This window comes from Rhinolophus hipposideros (assembly GCF_964194185.1).
Source record: "Rhinolophus hipposideros genome assembly, chromosome: 20".
Taxonomy (NCBI): Eukaryota; Metazoa; Chordata; class Mammalia; order Chiroptera; family Rhinolophidae; genus Rhinolophus; species Rhinolophus hipposideros.
The window spans coordinates 32,564,120-32,580,500 of NC_138066.1; positions in this window are offsets into that span (position 1 = coordinate 32,564,120).

Here is a 16,381-nt window from a genome sequence, read left to right on the forward strand (position 1 = left end):
TCAGGTATTTGGGGATTAGACATGCCTCTCTTCCTTCTTTGGGCATAGATCAGTCATCTGAAAGCATTTTGAGGTCTGTCATTCCAGTGTCCCATGAGGTAGTGTTTCTCAATAAGTGAGAAGATGGAATGGGGAGAGAGGCACAGAATATCTAGAGGGGTTAGGTGGCTAAGGAGGCTAAGGACCAACACTCCTATTTTCTCAATAATACGTCTGATTAAAGCACCCACAGGTTGAGGGAGTGATCCAGATTCTCAGCTGGCTTTCTCAGCTCCCCCTCTGGGTTATCCTGACCAAAGCAAGTCTTGGCCAGGCTAAGGTTTGCAATCTACCACAATGGCAGTAGCTGGCCATTTCCTTTCTGAAATGTTTGGGGGCAGGGCAGTGATCTAGGAAGAGCCACATTTGATGTGGTGGGTCCTCCTTGGTGTGGTTTGAAACATTGCCATGGTGTGTTTGGATAATGACTAAATTAGCACTCCATAAAGACCAGGAATGAAGGGATGTCTAAATAGAGCTAGGACACAGTTTGAGAACTGCCTGTGGTTGAACGGAAGAACCCCAAATAGAGGTATAAGATAGTAGAAAAATCAAATCCACCTCCCATTCCCCTACCTCCTCTCCCAGCCTTGGGCATGTTTTTAAGACAAAGAAACACAGGAGGTAGGGGTCAAACCAGGTCTCTGGGCATCTCTGCCCCTTCCAGGTGCCAGAGAAGAAAATGCCAAGGGATGGGGGGGTGGGGAGTTGCAGGGAGGTCTAGAGCTGCCTGGCTGCAAATGCAGAGGAAGTTGTGCAGGTGATTTGTGGAGCCAGTGGGTGAGCGCTTATAATACTCTGGGCCCGTGGAGACAGCTTTTAATAGAAACCTTCCATTTTTTTCAGGCATTTCACTAATTTAGCCAAACCACTCTTGGCAAAAAGTCTGGTTGTCCTTAGCCTCAGGGTGGATTTGATTTAATTTGAGGTAGGGTATGGGAGTGTTGGAGAAATGCACTGGGCTGTGCTACACAAACATGGGCTCCCATTCTGGCTGTGCCGTAACTTACAGTGGGCTTGACCTTGAATAAGTCAGCCCCCCTCACTGCCCCTCGGTTTTCTCATCAGTGAAACGCACAGGGTCCCCCCATAGGCGCTCTACATCCCTCTCCGCCGGCGGTTATCATGCTATGGTCCCCATTGGCTCCCAGAGTGTTAGCCAAGCGCAGCAGGAATGCTCCCAGACCTGACCCCAGGCAGCAGAGGCGAGGACCCCGCGAAAGTTCTTTGAGCTCCTTCTCCGGGTGGCTTTCAGACCCCAAGTTGCCGACTCTCAATTGAGCAAGTATCCGGAGCTGACAAAGGAGGCCGGTGAGGACCAGGACGCCTCCAACTGCGAGCTGATGCTCCGCGCTCGCTCCGGGAAGCGTCACGTCTGGCTGGGAAGAGGCGCGGGCGCGGCGGGAACCCGCGCTCCTGGGTTGTGGGGAGGGCAGACCCACGGCCATTGTGTCACGGGCGTGGCAGGGGCGCAGGGCTCCCGAGTCACAGGCGCGGCGGGGACGCGGGCGTGGCGGGGACGCAAGCGCGGCGGGGACGCGGGCTCCTGGGTCACTGTCGCGGGGCTCCCCGGCCCCGCCCCGCCGCGGCCCCGAGAGGGCGTCGCTCCAAGCGACTGCTCGCTTCCCGGGACGTGGCGCCTGCAGAGGCGTGGCCGGGCTGGGCGGGGCCGCTGCCCGCCGGACGCCGGGTCCTCGCCGCGGGCGACTCGTCCTTCCTGGACGTGACCCGCTCCGCGCTCCCGCCACCACAAACCCGGAAGCCCAGGGGAACGCCCTGCGGGCGCCGAGGCCCGTGCGAGCCCGGGTTCCGTGCCCGCTGCGAGCGAAGCGGGGAGGGGGGCGACCATGGCAACGAGCGTGGGCCGAGAGGGGACGCGTGTGAAACGCTTCTTTCTCCACATTTCGCCGCTCAGGCCCCCACTCACCGCCCCCGCCGTCTGAATAGCTGTTCTGTCTCGGCGGATCTCCGCGTAGGGCTGCTGATTGTTTAACTCCCAGACTGGCTGGCTCTGTTGAGTTTCCAGACGCCTCTTTGGGACAGGTCCTGGGGGAGGGGGTAGAAATCTGTTTGCAGGAAAAGCCAGGCACGAATAACCTCGGCTTTACTCTCCTCTCGTTTGATCCTCTTATACCGTCCTGGCCTGCGATGTGGCAGGGACAATGGCCCCATCTTACAGATGACAAAACTGAGGGGTGAAGTGACTTGGAAAAAGCACATCGCGAGATACAACTGGCAGAAAAGAGAGAATTCCTATCCCTCCACTGTTAGTCCCTGGAGTGAGGCTCTGGAAAATGCTCCGAGGATGGGCTCAGAGTTTGATGTGCCAATCTTCCTCTTTTCCTGCTTACATCCTCTGTTGAGGGAATGGAAGGCTTCAAGGATCTCCCCACCAGTAGGGAGAGAGGGGATCAAGGTCCTGGATCCTGTTCTGGGCTCCCTGGCTTCCTTTAGCAGGATGACTCCACCCTCCCCCTCCTGTCTTCTCCTCATGCACTCCACCTTTCCCTGCTTCCCTCCATTTGGATCAGAAGCTAAGGACCAATACTATTTTCTCATTAATAAATCTCATTAAAAACCACTTGAATGTTCTAACTTGTGCAGCTTGGTCAAGCCCTTTCAGTTTTCCCATCTATGTAAGAAGGTCTATATTCACCCCTAAGAATCCTTCCAGCACTAATATTCCAGGATTCTGATTCACATACCTTCCCTACAGGCAACAGCCTGCAATAAGAAGTTAAAAACTTCTTCCTTTTCTCTGTATCATAATTGTACTTGCCTCCCCAGCACCTGTGTACATAGTAGTACTCAATAAAAGGTTATTAAATAAGTATAAAAGTATACCTTTGTCTGTCCCCTCTCTCCTAACAAATTCCTAATGATGACTAAAAACAAGAAGAGAAAAATACTTTCTGGGGCCGGCCCGGTGGCTCAGGCCGTTAGAGCTCCACGCTCCTATCTCCGAAGGCGGTTCAGTTCCCACATGGGCCAGTGGGCTCTCAAACACAACGTTTTCGTTTTGACTTCTCAACTCCAGCATGGCCTGGTGGGCTGCGCCCCCTGCAACTAACAACAGCAACTGGACCTGGAGCTGAACTGCGCCCTCCACAACTAAGACTGAAAGGACAACTTGACTTGGAAAAAAAGTCCTGGAAGTACACACTGGTCCCCAATAAAGTCCTGTTCCCCTTCCCCAAAAAAATCTTTAAAAAAAAAGGAAACAGAAAAATACTTTCTAAGTATTTCTGCACCACCTTATAATGATAAGGAGCTCATAGCTACTACCTGAGTTCGGTAGGGCAGCAGAAATATTTCATTTCAAAAGCCTGGGTTTAAATTTGCTCTCTGCCCCTCCCTTACTGCTTCTGGCTAGTCACCTTTTTGAACACTTGCATTCTTAGGTGTTCCCTGGCCTGTGGATATATCAGCAACAATGGCTTCCATTTTACAGATGACAAAACCAAAGTGAAGTGACTTGGGCAAGACAACGCCACAAAATACGAGATGGTAGAAATAAGACCGTTTCCTCCTTTGTTCAATGAAGGTAATAATAATGTCTGTTTTACAGGATTGTAGGAAGCTCGGCTGGAACAGAAGGGAAGACTGTTTGGTTGCTGTAAACTGCTTCGGTTGGGTGGTGCAGTAGGAGCAATTGCACTGATGCCTGACGTGGGGCCATGAGCAGCTTTCTTTCCTTAGGCACTTGCACGTAGTCTGTAAACAGGGCTGGGCGTAGGCCCTGGACACACAGGATGAACAAGATACGCTCTTTGCCTTGGAGGAATTGACACTGGAGGTAGGGGACCACCAAGTAACCAGATTAGCACAACACCTCGAGGCAGTTTTCATGAAGTGTACAGCTGTACTGTGGGAGCTGGGGTGGGGGGAGGCACGGCCCAGTGTACTGAGTTTGTTTTGCTTTACTTTGTTTTAACTTCTCTGGCATCCTTGGTATCTCCCTTAAGGGAACCATGTGCAGTTCAAGACCTGCCACCCTTCACCCAGCTTGAGTGACACACCTAAAAGAGAGGTCTGTTGGGTCACTCCCCTGTCCCCTTCTCTTGGTGGGTCTCTGGGTCACCCTGTGTGACTCTTCCCAAAGGCCTCAGGAATAGGTTTTCTGGCTTTCCCTGTGGTTCAGCTTCAATCTGCAGTGGGAATACAGCAAGTGGTCATATTTGGGTATTTGGGTTTTTTTTTACCTTGTACTTGAATAATGCTCTAAATGTTTAACATTTATTTTCTCAAATAAATGTATATTTTTTATACATGTATATGGTTCAAATACACATGCATATGGTGCAAAATCCAAAAGGTACAAGAGAATACAGTGAAAGGTAGGTCTTCCATGCTCCCATGCCTCAAGCCTCCCAATTCCCTTCCAGAGGAAACCACTCTTACTAGTTTCTTAAATAGCCTTCCAGAAATCAAATGCTCTCTTTTAGGAATTTTTTTTAAAGATTGTATTGGGGAAGGGTAACAGGACTTAATTGGAGAACAGTGTGTATTTCCAGGCCTTTTTTCCAAGTCAAGTTGTCCTTTCAATATTAGTTGTGGAAGGCGCAGCTCAGCTCCAGGTCCAGTTGCCGCTTCTAGTTGCAGGGGGCGCAGCCCACCATCCCTTGTGGGAGTCGAATCAGCAACCTTGTGGTTGAGAGCCCACTGGCCCATGTGGGAATCGAACCAGCAGCCTTCGGAGTTAGGAGCACGGAGCTCTAACCGCCTGAGCCACTGGGCCCAAGGAATTTTTTTAAAAAGCAATGTTTGTCAAGATGTGGTCTATAGGCCACCTACGTCAGAATCACTCCCCATGTCACAAACATTAAAGCTAGAGAACACTGCTTTGAAGAATTTGACAGCTACCATCCTGAGGTTGGAAAGATATTTCCAAATATCTATTTCTAGGTGAGGAGACTGAGTCCAGAACTGGTCAAATAATGCCAGGTCTAGAATCAGAGCTTCCAACACTTTCAGCTACAGCCATATTTTGCAGAGTGTGTGTGTGTGTGTGTGTGTGTGTGTGTGTGTGTGTGTGTGTCCTTCGAAGCAAATCCTTTTTCAAACTGAAATCATATCTGGAAACACACATGTGAAATGAAAGCTGAGTTCCTCCTCCTGTTGAAGTGAGGGTGGGGTAGAGGGAACTCACTGAGCTGCCCCTGCCTTATGTCAGCCCCTGTGGCACCTCCTTGGAACCCTGGTGTTGAAAGACTACAATCTCATCTTCGGTGACATCCTAGAGGTAACAGGAATCTGAAATTCAAATGGTCAAATCCAAGGTGGCAGAAGGAACCTGAAGTTCCAGCTGAATTCTCTAGATATGAGTGAGGCCTGGGTCCCCCAGGACTGTTAAACTCCAGGCCTCCTTGCATTCCTCAGGCCCACGGAGGGCTATGGTATGAAGAAGACTGCGTGGAGCCCACGTGTCCCCAAGAAGACAGGTGGCCTTCTTTGAGGATCCACATCCTGACCAGTTCAAGAGTATTTATGGAGACCTTCAATATGCCCAACACAATAAACTCCAAGCAGTTTAAAACTAGTCCTGCCCTCCCATGGCTCTCATTATAGCTGGAGAGAGGATATAAAAAGAAGTGATAACAACATTAGGCAGGTATGTGCGGGGTGAGGGGTAAAGGCAGGTGGCAGGCAGGTACGTCATCTCTGGATACCGGGAGCAGGAGAAGGCCTGGGATGGAAAGGCAGGGGAAGGCTGGAGAGGAAAGGACCTGCAGGAGACACTGACTTCTAGGGGAGGCTTGGCCACTGTCCCTTGAGATGTGGTTAGAGATGTGGTCAGACCACAAGAAGCAGCAAATCGGGATCTGAACCCTTATCCCCAGCTTAATTAAACTAACTCGCTTGAGGGACTTGAGTTAGAGTTTGGGAAGATCTTCGCAGCAAAAACTTTCATCCTTCAAAGCTGCTTCTCCACATAACTCTCCAGTGGCCCCCTGGCTCCCTCCACTCTATCCACACGCTGGCCTCCTGCTGCTTGCTCCCTCTGCCGGAAGGCTCTACCCCAGAGAGCTGCCCAGCTGGATCCCTCACGGTGCCCACACCTTCTCAGTGAGGCTTTCTCCAACTGCCCTGGGTGCCCGACCACCTCTCCCCCCACTCTCAATACCCTCCCTGCTTTATGTTCTCCAGGGCATAGATCACTGTCTGGCATTTTATGTATTTACTTGGTTACCGCTCCCATTACAGGTGAGCTCCATGGGGTCAAAAATCGTCTGTGCCCCTGGTACCTAGAATAGCACCAGACACATAGTAGGTACACACTAAGCATTCATTGAATGAATGAGTGCATGAGTGACTCGCTGTTAATGAGCCTCCATAGAATCCTCCCTAGGATAGAGAGGGGTGCTCACACCGGCCAGGCGCTTGGATTTCGTAGGCAACGGTAGGAGCCAGGATGTATGTCCTGGCTCAAATGCACCTTGCGCGCCTCAAGCAGAACTAACCCTGCCATTATACATCTCACCGGGAGGTACAGGTGCGGAGGTGAACCGGCTCCTCACTGTGAATAACCAGGATCCTAGGGGGAGAGGAGAAGACCCGGCCTTGGAAAGGGCTTGGGAGAAGCAAGTGGAAGGTATGGTTCCCTGCTCCCTGCATGGTGCTTGGTCACGACAGACACTGAGCCAGGGAACAAGAGAGAGTGAAGGCAGCCATGCATGATGGGAGTGTCAGTTAGGCTGCCAGACATGCGGTCTCCTCCTTCCCCCGGACTCAGTGCCCTCAACCTGCCCTTGGCACCCCAGATGAATCAGCAAGTTCCAGCCTCTGGGGTTCATTGCAGCACTCCCCTGGGGCAGACTAGAGGATCTTGCACAACATGAAGTAACATACCTGGGAGGTCACGAAGCTCAGTAAGCCAGCAGCAGTCTGGGACAAGGGTCATCCAGAGCCAAGCCTGGCTCTCTGTATGGAGAACCCCAGCCCAGGAAACAGCTGGTGCTGGGAACTTGGGGCTGGGGCGTCCCCAGCCTCAGCTGAAAATCGGCACCTCAGAACAAGCAATTGAAGAAATACAGTTTCAAGGCAGCAAATCCTCACAGAAAATGAATGCAAGTGTTCCTTGCTTTAAGCGGCCACTTAGGAGAAAACTGAATATCTACCAAGGACAGACAAAGGGGTTATTCACAGCTTAAAGAAGGCTGCTCCTTGGGGGCGCTGTGCATATGTGAGCTCCCCCAGTCAACTGGAAATGATTGCCTTTATAAATATTCAGCTTCAACATAATAATCATTTGAAATGTGACACTTTCTGATATATAATCTGCCTTCAAAGATATGAACACTTTCACGCATATAAATGTATATTCTCATCAGCTTCTCAGATGACCCTAGGAGGTATCTATGATGCTCCCCATTGTGTAGATGAGAAAACAGAGGCCTGGAGTAGGTAAGTCACACAGTTCAGCCAGGTCTTCAGACTTGATCTTCCCAGCACATGATGCTGTCCTGTGTGATTGCGACAACAGCTCTCAGAGGCTCACACAGAGCAAGAGACTATGATCTGTGAGGTAGATGAGAAAACTGAAGACCCAGTGAGGTGAAGGCTCCACAAGTGTTCCCTGACTTGGAGGCCAGGCTTGAGTCAGACAAACCTAGGCTCTCGTCCTAGGTTTACCGCTCACTAGCTCTAGTTGGCACATACTTGACCTCTATGGGCCTCGGTTTCCTCATCTATAAAATGGGGATAATACCAACTACGTCAGGTGGAGCTGTGAGGGTGAACTGATGTACATTACTGCTTAGAGACGTGCCTGACACATAGCTGCTATTATTATGCTTGTCATTCTTATTATCTTCACAGTATCTCATGCTCCTTACATGAAAAATCCACAGGGACATGTGACAGAGGGTCTCCTCTAGGGACAGGTGAGATGTCACCTCCTCTCAGCCTTTTTCTCCCCTCACCACCCTCACCCGTTCCAGAAGATCCCACCAGGCTGGTTCTCTCCCAACCCCTAGGAGACTCCCTGCGACTGCCTGACCCCACCTCACAGCTGCCCAGCTGCTTTGGCCAATGATGAATGGCATCCCCCATGCCCCACTGGCATGTGGTCACCCGGTCTCTGCCTGCGGCAGGGCCTGGAGCCCTGACGTGTTTGGCAGGCTGCCAGTGCTTCCTTGGTAGGATGCCCCGCCACTCCCTCTGGCCCCTCTATTCTGAGAGCTGTAATTTAGACAGCCTTCCCCACCCCAATTGCTATCTGTGGCACCAGTCACCGTTCCTGAGGGCCCTGCCCACCCCCCACTAGACTGCCTTTTCATAAACAGCTCCCAGGCTGCCCTGTTATCTTGGGCGCCGTGGCTCTGGGGAGGAGGACCTGCCACCCTGGAGATACAAATGACCCCTCAATCCTGGGGGAAGCTGGCCTGATGTGGGCAGAGGCGGGATGGAACCCTCACCCACGAGAGCCCAATATAGCAGCCCTCAGAAGCTGACCTTGAAGTCTGCTGGGGCGGGTTACGAAAAAGAGGAGAGCCTGTCATTATCCCCCCAACACCCTGGGGACTGGGTCAGCCTGGGTCATAGTTTCTCCAAAGGCCCCTGCCTCAGCTAGGCATGCTTAGCCATAGGGCCATAAAAAGGGGTGTGGTCAGTCACTAACAGCAACAAAAGCGATGTTTCTAAAATGCAAACGTGATTGTGTCCATCCCTCGCTCCAAACCTTCAGTTGGTTCCGCATGGCCCTGAGGGATAATGCTCCCAAGACTCGCTCCTTCTGCCCTTTCTACCACTGCTCTCACCTTAGGACCTTTGACAAGTTTTCCCTGTGCCTGTACAAAGTTTTCCTCTTCATCTAACTCCTACTCACCCTGTAGGTCTTGGCTTAGAAGTCACTGCTCATGGAATCTTCCCCTGCCATCACCACACACACACACATCCTGGTCCTCCCCTTTGACTGGGGTGGGTGTCCCTCCCATGTTCACCAGAAGCTCCAGACTCTTGTCCATGCACCTGTCTGTCTCCCTAGCTGAGTATAAACACTCCCAGGGCAGGAACTCTGTCTGCTCATGTCGTTTCTCCAGCACCTAGCTTAGTCCTGGCATACAGTAGGCGCTCAAGGAAAAATTTTTGAAAGAATGTACGAATGAATAAATGAATGACTCCTCTGCCCCTTCAGGATGAGTGGGTCTTCTGGGTGGGTATTTGCTAGTTTGTGCCCTTCATTTTCCCACAAAGCCACAGCTTCGGTCCCTGTGTCCTCTAAATATAACTTCAGGCTTGCTGCACTGTCTGTCCATCCTGATCTGGAAAATATGGTTGCTATGGCCATGGGTCTGCAGTGGGGAGCCCCAAAGAGCTCTCAGGATGCAGTGTAGCACAAGGAGGGCGTCCTTGGTTTGAGAGGGGGGCGGAGGGCAGAGAAAGAGGGAGTCCTCAGGCTACGGGGTCACTTACAAGCAACAAATCTGTTACTGGAGACAAGGCTGGTGTGCATGCCCAATGGGCAGGTCAGGTTCTTATTTTGGCACTTTTTGCCGTGATATAGATACACTGTGTATTTTGCTTGTTCAAAAGCGGAAACTACAAAGAATAACCTGCAACTCTAGCAACAAGCCTCAGTTAGATTATTCTACCTGTTATCCCTATAAATCATTGGAGGACGTCTTAAATTTGAGTCTTTCTGCATCCAAATTGCATTTTTTAAATCATTTCCCTAATCTTGCACTTTCACTTGAATTTTTCCCAGATCACCTGGAGGCTGGGAAAATATGGTCACCTTGGCTTCTGCACAATGCCACCTTCACACAGACACGCCTGATACAGTGAGCAGGGGACTGCACGAAGGTGTGGGTGTGGACACCAGCTATGGACATTGAGGCCATCTTGGAGGCTGGCTACCACAATCCCCAACACATGTCTGGCACACAGAAGGTGCTCAAGAAACAGCTGTTGAATGAAAGAAGGAATGATTTCAGCAGAATGCCTAGTGCGGGCTGCAGTTCTCACGGGGAACTATTGTAATCGCCCTGACCACCGCACCAGCCCAGAAGGACCTTAAACACATTCAGCTTTCCCCAACGCCACACCCTGTCCCCAAGAGGTCCTCTTATAATTCATTCAGCTCCACCTCTTCCCAGCTGTATAAGCTTTGGCAAGTTCCCAAACTCGCAGGCTTGTTGTAGGGATTAAAGGAATGAAGGTGTACGCATCACTCAAAGGGTCTGACTCACACACGCCCTCCGTAAGTGTCGCCGTCCTGGGCGGTACTGTGTATTATTGATACTGGAGGGGAAAACCAAGTATCTTCCCGGAGTCAGGAGCAGTTTGAGAGGTAGGATGTTGGAGTGAATGGGTGTATGTGTGTGTTTCTATATGTTTGATCTTCTGAGAGCAGTGGCTGAGGAGCTGTCCAAGGTGGGCAGTGCCTTGGTTGGGTCATGTGGTCCAGACACCAGGTTTATCAATTGGGCCAGAGATGGTCACATGCTGGGGCCTTAGTCACCCAAATAGGCAGGAAAGACTGATGAGCACCTGGGCTGCTGTCCACTGCCACTAAGTAGCATGTGTTACAGCAATGCTTCTGAAACTTTTTGCAGGAAGGGGAGGAGAAGGCAACCGGTGTCACAGAAATTTTTGGAAGGTTACCTGAAAAATGCACATTTGTACATAAACACAAAAAAGTATACATAATAAGCTCTGGACATTCACGATGGACCATAGCTTCAAAATGCTAGCACTGGACTGTGGCCTCCTTGAAGGCAACCACTAGAGCTTTTGTCTCCTGAACAAATGCATAAATGCATGTAGGAATGAATGAATGAAAAAAGAACAAACAAATCAAATAACGGGCAAAAAGGCCAGAATTGTGGAACCTTTGCTGGTTAGCTGCACATCTTCTCCCCTTGTGTAACTGCCTCCAGAAAACTGACTGCCTTCAAAAATCTGCATTCCAGTTTTGCCTTAGCCACCTTACTAACTATATGACCTTGGACTTGTCACCTAACCTCTCTCAGCTTCATTTGTCTCATCAGGAAAATAATGTGAATTACAGAGTGTTTTGTAAGCTACAAAGCCTACTAAAAGCATGAGGGACTCTTATTTTGGTTGCACTCTTATTCTGGTGGGAACATCTGGATTTAGGCAAAAGGAACGGAATGTTCCTATCAACCTGCCCTCAAGTCCCTCCACCTTCCATCAGCACAGACCTGCCTTGGGGTGGGAAGATTCCTGGGTGGGGCAGTTTGCTCGAGGGAAGGAAAAATCAGGCTGAGCTGCCAGCGCTGTCGTTAGTTAGCATATCAACAGTCAGTTGGCCAAGCTAAGAACTGAGGCTGGGTACCACTGGCTCTGGTCTCATTCCAGGCATAAGACCACACCCTACACAAATAGACTAGACTGAGAATTCTGCAATCATTTGGGTAACAAATATTTATTGAGCAGCTACTCTAGGTTAAGTCCTGTTCTAGGTGCTGAGGACACCATGGGAGCAAACCCACTATGGTCCCTATCCTCTTGGAGCTGACAATCTGATGGAGGCAGACAGTAGTCAATCAGCCAGAAGTACAGGGTGCTGTGAAGATGTGTTATGGGAGGTTATGATGGGGGGATGGGAGGGCAGGATAAGTGTCATTTTAGAAATGACATATGAGTTGAGCCTTGAACTCCATGAGAGGCAATGGGTGGGGTGGAAGTGCTCTGGGCAGAGCGTGTCACAATGTCTGACACACACAGCAAGTGCAAAGGGCCTGTGGTAGGTAGCACATCTGAAAATCTGAAAGAAGGCTGGTGTGGTTAGAGTATGCGGTGAGGAGCAGAGGGATTTTATCAGGGAAGTCAGGCAGGCAGAGACTAAATCACATTGTTCTCTTTCATGTGGTATTTGCAAAGACAAAGGGACTGGAGTGGCAGATTTCAAGTCGCTGAATAGTGTTACACAGGATGGGGCCTCATGAGGAACAGAGTGAAGAAATAAAATGAAGTCACTGGACTCAAGCTGCTAAATTACCAAAATCAAGTAGGTTGAGACACGAGGAAACAATTCTTGTTTTAACTAGAAACTTAAATTTTTCAAGTTTCCAGTCCTACGTAAGTGCCTGGATTTACATCACACCTCAGATAGCCCTACCCCCCTGAAGGAAAGAGTTTCAGGTATCCAGACCACCTGACATTCATTATCCAGACCACCAATCATCTAAAGGATTACCATCTCAGACCAATCTAGAAGCTAAGAATGCAGAACTGATTCTTCTCAACAATGTGTTTTTTACTGTGAGAACTCAGCTTTTCTCCCTTCTTCGGAACAAAGCCTCCAGACTCTTTCTGAGTTCTTTTGACACTCAGAAGTCAAATGAGAGAAAATAAGTGGGATTTGAGTCAGAGAGAAAGGACTTCCTGGCCCAGAGAGGACTCTGGGAGCTTGCTTTCTCTACTTCACCTGTTGTGTCTGCCAGGTAGCAGAAAGGGGGTTTGTTTATTTGCTCATTCATTTCTCTGTCCTGTTCCTTCGGCCATATTACTCCCCACCCCTATTGCTTATTGAGGGAGGACAGTGGACAGCTCTATTGAAAAAACAAAATTCTGCCAAGTAAATTTGAAGATCTAATTGGCTTTATTAAGCAATTCATGAATCAGGCAGCTTCCCACCTAGCAACTAGAAGGGCACGGAAAGTTTATAGGAAGAAGCGTGGGGCAAGGGAGCTATTGACAAAAGAAAAGGATTATTTTTGGGCTGGGACATTTTTTGTGTGTGTGGGGAAGAGAAAGGAAAGGGTTTTTATCATGCAGATCACCTCTTCTTTCTATGCAGGATGGAGAAGGCCCATGTGACAGGTTACCTTACTGATGCTTGACCAGAAAATTCCAGACTGATGAAGATTACATTTCTGGGGAAGGTTAACACTGCAATTAGATCAGGTATGAGGCCGTTTGGGGCTGTGGTTTTTCTCTCTAACAGCTCTGTCAGAGTAAGTCTGTTGTATGGAAAAGGGCTGGAAGCGAGGAAGGCAGGGAGGGAAAGATGCAGATAAGGGTGAGGAGAAGGTTGTCCTGGGTTGTCTTTAGGCTGCACAGAGGAGGTGGAGCGGATAGGGGAGGGGACAGCCCGCACAGCCGAGAATAGGAGTTGAGATGGGACGTGAAGGGCACTGGTCAGAATGGGACATCTCCAGGTGATTAGGAGCCTCCCCTTTATGCTGTAGGTACCGCAAGTGCCAGCTGCCTGAGCTGCCGAAGAATGAGACAGAATTGCCCTGGTGCCCACTGTTCCTGTCTAACCCTCTTTAGGGAAGTCCTGCTTGATTGTCTGGGTCCCCTCTCCAGACTGTAAGCTCCTTGAGGGCAGGGTCTGTATCTTGTTCAATATCATATCCCTTAGTGCCTGATGCAGTTAGTACTTGTTGAATGAATGAAAGCACAAACAAATGAATATTGATTTGGAGAGCAGGAGACCGTCCACAGCTACTGATGGGATCCAGCTCTGAAGATAAGAGTCTTGACCTATATTATTGTCAGATTCTTCCAAGGACCAGGGTGGGGGTAGGGCAGCATTCTGATCCGTAGAAGGATATCTCGAAACTCAGAAAATTTATGGCAGGCCGTGTGATGTTCTGGTTAAAAATGTAGCTCTGCAACTTCCTAGCTCCAGAACCTTGGACGAATCACATTACCGGTCTGTGTCTCACTTTTCTCACTGTAAAATGGGAGGACTAATCGATGATAGGGTTGAGGTGAAAATGAAGAGAACTGAGCCTTTTAGAACACTACTTGGCATATACTCCATCAGTGCTGGCGATTGTTGCCTAGGAAGGAGATGAGAGACCTGGAAAGGGATTTGTTCAGCCTCAGTCCCAACCCCCAACACAATACCTTAGACCTGGAGCGCTCTACAGCAGATCTTGCCTGAACGGGGACACTCCCAGTGGCCTCTTCCACTAAGCCTGCCCACGTCAGCCGCCAGATCACCGAAGGCACTTTGCCTTCTGCACACAGAGAAGTACAGACCTCAACATCTGGGCTGACCGCCTCTTGCTACACAGCCTCCTTGGGCAAGGTGCTTTCCTAATGTCCCCAAGCTTCTGCTTTCTCATTGGTAACAATGGGAATGCTAAAACCCCTCTGCTAGTGTTGTTGTGGGGATTATAAGCCTGGCACCCAGTTGGTCCTTCCTCAGGTGTGGAACTTGGCCAGATTTGCCCCTTCCTCTCACCCTGTTCCTCCCCCCACCAAGCCAATTGGAAAGCAGGAAGCCAAATTCCTGGATTCCTGACCTTCCTGCCTCTAACACTCAAACCATGGGCAAGAGTCACAATGTCTGTGAAGACCAGCTGGAAAGCTCCATCCCTGGCTGCCTGAGTCAGAGATCACCAGGGACTCTTGTCCCTGTCACCTCAGATGACTCCAGTCCTGAATAACAGTCCTGCGTTCTAAGGTGAACCCCACAGGAAGAGAGGAAGTTCTGCAGCCTGAGCGCTGGGCAGAGGCCTCAACCTGCTGGGGTCTGCGATGGGAGTGGGAGGTGGGATTCCCATTTCATTTTTGTCCCTATCTTTGGGCACATGACTGATCATTCAACTTGCTTACTTACTGGCACAATAAGAGGGGAAAGTTTAAAAAGATAGGATTGTGTACTGAAATTTTTAGTATAAGGAGAACTAGGAGTATCTACATTTCTTTCACAAAGGCACTTTGCTGGAAGGCAGAGTTGGGCAGTAAGAATTCACTAGATTGCTATAGGCAGCCACACAAAGTCCTCTGCCCACCCCTTCCCCAGTCCCATCAGGAACTTGGAAACAAGGTTGAAAAGGGTTGCTAATTGCATCCAAGAGTCAGGATTTGACTAGTGCCTCCTGGGGGCGAGTGACCCTGGGTAAGTCATTTGATCTCTGAATCTCAATTTCCCTGTTGTAAAATGGGGATAATTCTGGAGTGACTCATTAATGTGAAGATTAATGAGACAACACAAATGGAACACAGCAGGGGACTTGTTTCATTCAACAGCAAACATCTAAGGCCTACTGTGTGCCAGAGTCTATATGCTAGGAACTAGGGGAACATTAATATATAAGACAAACATGGTCTCTATTGCCTTGTTGCTTGCAGGAGAGTAGAGGTGGCAGGCACTGAATGAGAGAGATGGTGTGGGATAACAGTTAATGCAACCAGGTTGAAACCCAGCTCTACCGTTCATTCACCAGCTGGGTGACCCTGGGCCAGCTCAATTTTCTGTGCCTTGATTCCCCAATAGTAAAATGAGCCATGCACCCAGGTCATAGTGTAGTGAGGATTACATGAATTGACAAATGGGAAAATACATACAGTACCTACTACGTGCTCTGGCAGCACACATGTGATCAGTGTAATAAATGGAGCTGTGGGGTGTGCAACAGGGCAAGAGATAATGTCGAGGCTGAGCTGGCCCAGCAAGTGGAACAGGTGTGTTCCTGAGGAGGGAGGTCCCAAGGAAAAAGCAAAGTGTGCTGGAGAGCTGGAAGAAAGGGTGAGGAGTGAAGGTAGGGGTGAGAAGACGTGGAACAGCAAGCCAGTTTCAGGAGTTGAGGCACTAGCAGTTACTGTCAAGGGTTTTAAGGATCAGGTTGGCAGTTCTAAAGCATTCATCACAGCACACATGTCCTGTTCATTAATGTACCCCTAGCCTCTGGCGCCCGAGATTAGGGTAATTCCTTGCTGACCCTTCCTCCCTCTTTGGATTCTAACCCCAGGACTTTCAGATCACTCAGAGCCTTTACATTTGCTGGCTGTCTTCAAGGAGTGGAGCTGGAGAGACTTAGGGAGGACTGCAGTTAGACCCAGGCCTGGGGACACCTCTATTCTCCCCACCCACACAGCCTCCTTGGAGTCCACGAGTCAGGTGTGCCTGGGCTTCAACTCCCGCAAGTAATGTCTCCTGAGTGTTGTGAACATTGAACCATGAATGCAGCAACCGAGTCCAGGGTCCTGTTCATAGCATGTTCTCAGTCAATATAAGTTTCACCTCTTTCCTCGCTAAACAGAACTTTCTCTCCTCCTCGCCATCAGGTGGTGAGCGCAGAAACGGGTGGGGGAGTGCGGCTGGGAACAGACTCTTAGGAAGAAGAGGAGAAAGTGGCTCTTTTATTCACAACACCACTCGCACAGGGGCAAACTGTCCAGTCCCTAATTCAAGTGTTTACAGGGTGGGAGAGCGCAAGAGTCTTTCCTGGCAATCCCCGGTAAACGGTAACGGGGAAAGGGTCCCAAAGGCCGGGACTGGGTGCTGTGACTCCGCCTGCAGGGCAAAGAGCACCTAACTACGCGCATGTGGGAAAGGAACAGAGGAACTGCTTTTCCTGGGTTGGGTCAACCCGTGCCTACCACTGGGGCTTAGAGACGAAGAACCACCAAATGA